The sequence below is a fragment of the Camelus bactrianus genome, chromosome 5 (assembly GCF_048773025.1).
Source record: "Camelus bactrianus isolate YW-2024 breed Bactrian camel chromosome 5, ASM4877302v1, whole genome shotgun sequence".
NCBI lineage: Eukaryota > Metazoa > Chordata > Mammalia > Artiodactyla > Camelidae > Camelus > Camelus bactrianus.
Window position 1 is genome coordinate 9,435,964 of NC_133543.1, and position 6,953 is coordinate 9,442,916.

Consider the following 6,953-nt stretch of genomic DNA (forward strand, 5'->3'; position numbering starts at 1 on the left):
CAGGAGTGAAATATGAAGTTTGACACGTTACAACACAGATGAACCTCGAAATCACTCTGCTAAGTGAAAGATAGTCACAGTACCTCACATATAATGGGATTCTATTGTACATGAAATGTCCAAAATAGGCAAATTGATAGAGACAAAAAGTAGATTAGCCATTGTTTAGTGCTGGGCTGGATGGAGTGATAGGGAATGATAGTAAATAGGTACACTTTTTGAGGTAATGAAAATCTTCTAAAATTGTATTGATCATTGTACATATCTGTAAATATACTTAAAATCGTTGAATTATACATTTTAAATGGGTTAATTATGTTATATGAATTATATCTCAATAAAACTTTTAAAAATGAGCCTATTCAAGTGTGAATTTTTAAATTAAGGCATAGTGTACCTCTAAAACAAAATCAGACGTGTTTGATAGTATTCAGGGTTTAAAATATTACAAAATCCGTAAGAAAAGAGTTATAGCTAAGAGTAAGGCCCATGAAGTCTGCCTAGATTTCTATTCTAGTTTGACCCATTATTACTATATGATTCAGGCAAGTTATTTAATCTGAAAGTTATTTAATCTGAGAAGTGGGTGTAATAAAAGTAACCGTGTCATAGGTTTATTAAAGAGATTAAGTGAGATCTGAAGTAAGTTCATGTAGGATTTCAGACTTTCATAATTCTTATTGTTATTCGCTGACAACCCAGTGTTACCAACCTACTACAAGTTCATTTCTCATATGCACTGCTCCTGAAACAGATGTGGTACAAACAGGTCCCAGATTCAAAGAACTGCTGAATTTCGTGGTGCAGAACACAAGCACATGAGAGTAGGTGAGGAAAGACAACAAGAGCTGGAATAAATAAGAAAGGTTGTCTAATGCATGTGAGAAGACCCAAGCTGGAGGAGGAGAAAGTGAATCTCAGGACACAATGGCAAACTGAAAGGTAAGGATGGAAAGGAAGATATCACTAGTGGAATAGTGAAGAGATTGGGCAGGATGAAGATGCTGGAAAGAACATCTTTGAACAGGTAGGACTGAGCTCTGCTACACATGATAGGCTAAGATGTTTAGATACGTGGGGTATTAGTGGAATTTTTATCTTAACTTTGAAAATTGTGGTTTTCTTAGAGAAACAGGATTACTTGCATATTGCCACCATTGGGTAACAGTTCTTATATTTGAGAGTTGTGTCAAAGAACCACTTAGCCAAGTAGTGGTAATGTTTAGCTCTGTCTCCAGTGGGCTTTTAACCAAGAAGCAAAATCCCTATCTTAGAAAGAAGGGTCAAAGGAAAACTGCACCAGATGAATGGCTAAGGAAGACCTGACTCAGGACTTTTGCAATAGAGACTGAAGCTATTGCAACAGAAGAGAGAACCTGAATTCCGCTCTTCCAGAACAAACGGTGAGAGGGTTTTTAAGTGCTGTGGTGAACTAGCGGGAAAGCGCTGAGGGCTGATGGTGGGGAGCTGGCCTGGGTGATCAGGCTGCTGCGGTTACTAAGTCCCTCTTGCTGCTGTTAGGCCCCAGCTCTCCCAGAGACCAGGGGCTCCCTTCCTTGATGGTTACACGTCAGAGGGCCAGCTCCCAGGGCCCCGAGAAAGACACTCCAGGATTACAGAAGATCTGCATCTCAAAGGAGCAGAGAAACAATGTGCAATTCCAAGTTTCCTGAAGTCTATGCTCCGAGAAATAAGAGGTCAAGGGCCTGGAGTCAGGAGAAATCTTTCTAAAGGTTAGTCCAGCTGAGGGGAACATTAAGGCTCATCTTGGTCAAAGGATGCATATTTTAGAAATTCTGTCATGTGGAAACAGCCCTTGAATGCTGGTAACGCTTTGGAAATATATATGCATTTACGCAATGAATTATTTTTAAACCAAAAATGTTCTGGGTACAATTATATGCATTATAAACCAAAGGGAGATCTTTCCTTCATTTTGTTTTCCTTTGGATCTCAAGGCCTTATTACTATTTTTTCCCTGTCAGAAAAGAACTATGCCTTGAGGCTTTCCTTCTTCAGGCAATATTTTAATGCAGAATTGCGCTTTATGAGCTATGACAAGTCCCATTGAATTTCCACCTTCACTTCAGAAACTAAGTGGACTTTGAGGCTGCCTTTGTGCTGGTAATTAGGGCAAGTGAATGTGAATCTCAGTGTGTTGAAGTGGTAGCACATGAATTACTTTCTCTCTCAAATTCACCTTTATTCAAATGCAATATCCCACAACAGAGCATACTGAAAATTCAGAGCCTTGTGGATGACCCACACAATCATAGCATTAGTAGCTAAACTTTGCATTTCTATGGTGCTCCATAATTTTTAATCACTTCCTCGTACATAATCTTATTTTGTCTTCCCAGTAACCACTGCGGTGGGGTTTACTACAGGCTTTTATAGTTGTCGTCCTGGAAATGGCAAGACTTGACTTTGAGGCTTTGGGCTCCTAGCTTAATATCTAGTTAGAAACTGAATACTTTTTTCAGATCTTGGTAATTAACTAGCATGAATTTCAAAATCATTATGCTCTTCTCTTTTTAAGTGATTAAATTAAGATATAGCTTAGTATTTAATAAATTTCTATTTCTGATACAACTTTAAGAAGGCTTCAGAATAACTGAAGCCCATTAAATCAGTTGGGGCCTTCGACTATAGGCAAAAAAATAAAGATTACAATAAAACAAGATTAACAAAAGTACTCTTACCCTTCTTCTGAGACTGAAACTCAAGAATAGCCTACGGCATTGACAATGAGAAGAAATGTTTGAGAAAAAGCTGCATATGCTTAGCATATATTTGAGAAACTTTCTACATGTCTGGTCTAATGTAATAAATACCACTATGTCAATCTCTATCCAAAAGAAACTATTTAACATACTATGAATGTAGGCAGAAAAACATAACTTTTAGTACTTCAATCTGAAATAGACATCAAGAAAAATGTCCAAAAATTACATCTTTAGCTTGATCACTTATGTTTGAAGTATTTTTTCTGTCATCAGGCAACCTGCCCAGCCCCCTTCTCTCCACTACACGAATCCTTGTCAAAACTGCACACCTGCGGTGCGGCGCTGACAGCAGTGGGGGAGACCGTTCAAGATTGTGACGGTGATAGAATGTTCCCAGCTGCAGGTTTTGGTGCAAAACTGCCTCCAGATGGAAGGATAGCTCATGAGTTTGCTTTGGTAAGAACACGTGGCAACGACTGATACTTAGAAAAACATATGTTGGATCTTTTCATTAGTTTGCTGCTTATGTTGTGATCACCCATGTAGCAAGTTTTTGTGACTATACATTCGGCTCAGTTTTGGTAAATGACTGGTTTAGGAGTGTGTGATTCATGGAAAAGAAGGACAGTTACATAGATTAGTAGTAAATCTACTTGAAGTGCCTCTGATTTATACATACGGGTTCTATTCTGGTTATCTATTTCTGCGTATCAAACCTCCCTAAAACTTAAGAGGCATAAAACAATACCTTCCGTTGCAGTCATCATTTGTGGGTCAGGAATTGGGCAGACTACAGTGGGGGTGGTGCGTTTCTTTAAGACGTACGGGGCCTCACCTTGGATGGCTTGACTGGCTGGAGATAGCTGGAACTCCTCTACTGGAGCCACATGTCTAGATTTCACTCTGGCTGTTGGTTAGATTCTTCAGTTCTCTCTCTGTCACATCACCTGAGCTCATACGTCTATTAAGGTGGTTCATTTGCTGTGTCTGACACCTAAGGATGGCTGACATAGCTGGGCTGCCTACACACCTTCCCTTTTTCTACATACAGCCTGTCCATGTGGTCACCACGGGTTTCATCATGGTGCAGTGGTCCCAAGGTAGTCAGATTTCTTACACAGCAGCCAACTTCTCCCAAAGCGAGTATTCTAAAAGGCTGGGGCAGAAACTGCAGGGTCCTTTATGCCATAGCCTTGGAAGTCCCAGAAAGTTATTTCTCCTACATTTCTCTTGGTCAAACAAGTCACTAAATTTAGCCCAGTTTCAAGGCAGGGGAAGTAACCTTCACTTCTCAGTGGGAGGGGCAGCAAAGAATGTGTAGCTGCCCTAAATTTACCATCTTCCAAAATGTCATTTCTTTTCAAATACAAAGGGTTAGTTATGGCTGGAATTAATTTTTTTCAAATGGGATGCAATAATTATGGCTATAGTTAATTATGGTTTCAGTATAACAGAAGAGATATGACTGGAATAAATATTTCTTAATTTAATGTTCAATTTACAAAGACCTACTCCATACTATATGATTACAAATAAGCAATGTACTGATTTTTACCTTCAACATAAACCTCATATAGATAGTGCTGATAGGCCCAATCAACCTTACCCTCACTTGCATTTTCTGATGAAATAATGGGAAAAAATCAGTGTAGGAAAAATTTGGGGGGAAAATTTTAGCTTTTTGTAATAGAAATGTCTCCCTCCCCTGCCCTATGTATTATAAAAGTAAACTTCCATGCCCGATACTTTTGTAGGTCTATTTTGTTTTTATTTTTCTTTACAAAAATAATGTATGACATCTTTTAGAAGTTCTGCAAGAAAAATAGGCAAAAATAAACAATAATATAATCATTTGTGAGAAATTACTGAGCATAAGTCTGGTACTTTATACTCATTTCTTATATAATCCTCATAACGTTCTTAAGTGCTAGGTGTACCATGACTGTCACAGCACACTATTCTACCAAGAGCCACTCATATCAAATACAGTGAAAAGAGTACCCCCAGGAGCTGTGTAACTTTGCTCAGCCACAGAATTTAACCAGGTTTCCAGGGGACAGGACTTGGACCCGGATCAGTCTTATTTTTGAATCCATGCTCCTAAACACTACTAAACCACATTTTTTACAAGTACCTGTAATCCTACCTCTCACAAATGTGCTTTCTTAATACAATTATATATATCACACACACACACACACTCTTCCAGAAGCTTTTATATGATTAAACTTCATCTCCCCTAAATATATTTTAAAAGCTGTATTTTCACTTTTTTTCTATATTTATTATGTTTTCTGTTCCATCACCCACACAATTTCAGGAAAGTTTGCTGGAGGGTTTCTTTCTTCTATGCAATCATTCACATGTTACAACCCCAATGTCATATAAAATGAATATCTGTTGGGATTTTGTTATGATTTTTTAAATTCCCAGAGCTCTACCTATAAATAGTACATGGTATTGAGATCAGAATATAATTGCTTATTATTCAAAGTACATGTTCCAGGAAAAAATTTAATGTGAAAGTCTGTATACACTTAACATTTTCCCATGAAAACATAAGAAACCTAGACACCACTTTTAATGTCCCTAAAGTTTGTCTTAACCCAGTTGCAAATCCTATGAAATCCTGCCTTATTTTTAGATAAGCAAAAAGTATAAGGCTCATATCTTTCTGAATATGTAGCCAAAACTTGAAAAAAATACTGTACTTGGCTCAGGTTTTCAGTGTTGAAAGGCAATATGAAACCTCAATTCTCTATTTGCAGGTTCTGGTACTTGGTCATCTCCCTATTGGACATCATCAGTGCTCTGCTTTTCATAACCTGGGACATAGACAAGATGCTGAAACACCCCTGGCACCCAGCGCTGACCCCAGTGGACTCTCCCATGGGTCTCCACCTCCAGCAGACAGTGGTACATTGATGGCATTCTCTGAGTGTGACCCTTTAGCTCAGGATTTTTCACTATTTTTTATCCACAACCTGTACTAAATTATGGATTTTATATCTTCACTCTGGACCCACACAACTAACATAAATATGAAATAATGCGCTCCCAGGCCATCTCCCTCCGCCGACGCCACGCTCACTCTCAAGCCCGGGAAGTGGCAACCTGTGTGTAAGAAGACGCGTCTGGCTCAGCTCCGCGGAGCGTGAATACCTACCGGGTCTTCTCCTCCTGCTGAGCTGCCGCCCCCCTTCTTGCCGCCGCCGCCGCCGCTCCGGGTCCTCCTCCTCCTCCTCCTGCCGCCGCCGCTGCTCAGGGTCCCCCTCCTCCTCCTCTCTCCCCCGCCTCTGGTGCCTCTGCTGTCCCTGCTGCCTCTGGTGCCCCTGCTGCCACTGGTGCCACATCTGGGTATTTTCAGGGAAAAACCCCAAGACAGTATTTTCAAGTGTCATACCATCCACATAAAAATTGAACTTCCAGAATTTACAAATTAATTATTCTGAGCGGATATATTTTACATTCTTTTCCAAAATCCAGTCTACAGCAGTTAAAAATTCATACAGTTACAACATAATATTTTCTGTTTACAATCTACCTATTTTCATAGCTTTTCCTACTACACATGATAAAGTTCTCATCATGGCTACCAAGGTTTGCAAACACACTATACTTAAAATATATTTAGCAGCATATAAAATTGGATTAAAAGGAAAAGAGGTACTGCTGTTAAATAAAAGTGAAAATAAAAGGTGATAATAGAAACAACTCCATAGAAAAATAGATCATAATGTATTTCTGTTAGGACATCAAAAGCTTTCCCATCAGAGCGTATGCACAGCACTAATGAAACAATTCAACAGCATTCTAGTCCTGAGCAGAGTACAGCTCAGCTGCAAAACTTTGGTTAATACAAGTAAACATGAACATTTAACGCAAACTGTTTGACATTCTTTGTTAGTAGATTAAGGTCAATTCCATTTCTGTACACCAAAAACAGACACATCTTGACTGACTATATACATCAATAAAAAGGCAAATAACTAAAAAAGCCAAAGAGAAAACAGAGAGGAAAATAAAACAGTGGTGGTGCACTGAGACCTGAGGTATGAGACGGTGTGGGGATGGGAAGGGGGCAGAGCGTCTCAGGACTGTAGGGCCATCTTGAGAGAGCAGAGCAGGAGGGAAGCTGAAGTTTCTGGCAGGTGTTCCGGATGACTTCATTCGGGCAATAAATGCTCACAGGGCCGGGTTCTCTGTGGGCTGAGACGTGCGTAAGTC

General features: G+C 39.4%; 1 long non-coding RNA gene across 1 annotated transcript; it reads left to right on the forward strand.

The window, feature by feature from the left end:
* The first annotated feature begins 1,597 nt into the window (after positions 1 to 1,597).
* Positions 1,598 to 5,629, forward strand: LOC141577688 (uncharacterized). The gene is made up of 3 exons (XR_012506929.1): positions 1,598 to 1,733; positions 3,000 to 3,182; positions 5,495 to 5,629. It is a non-coding gene; the product is annotated as an uncharacterized LOC141577688 (long non-coding RNA).
* The last annotated feature ends 1,324 nt before the right edge of the window (positions 5,630 to 6,953 follow it).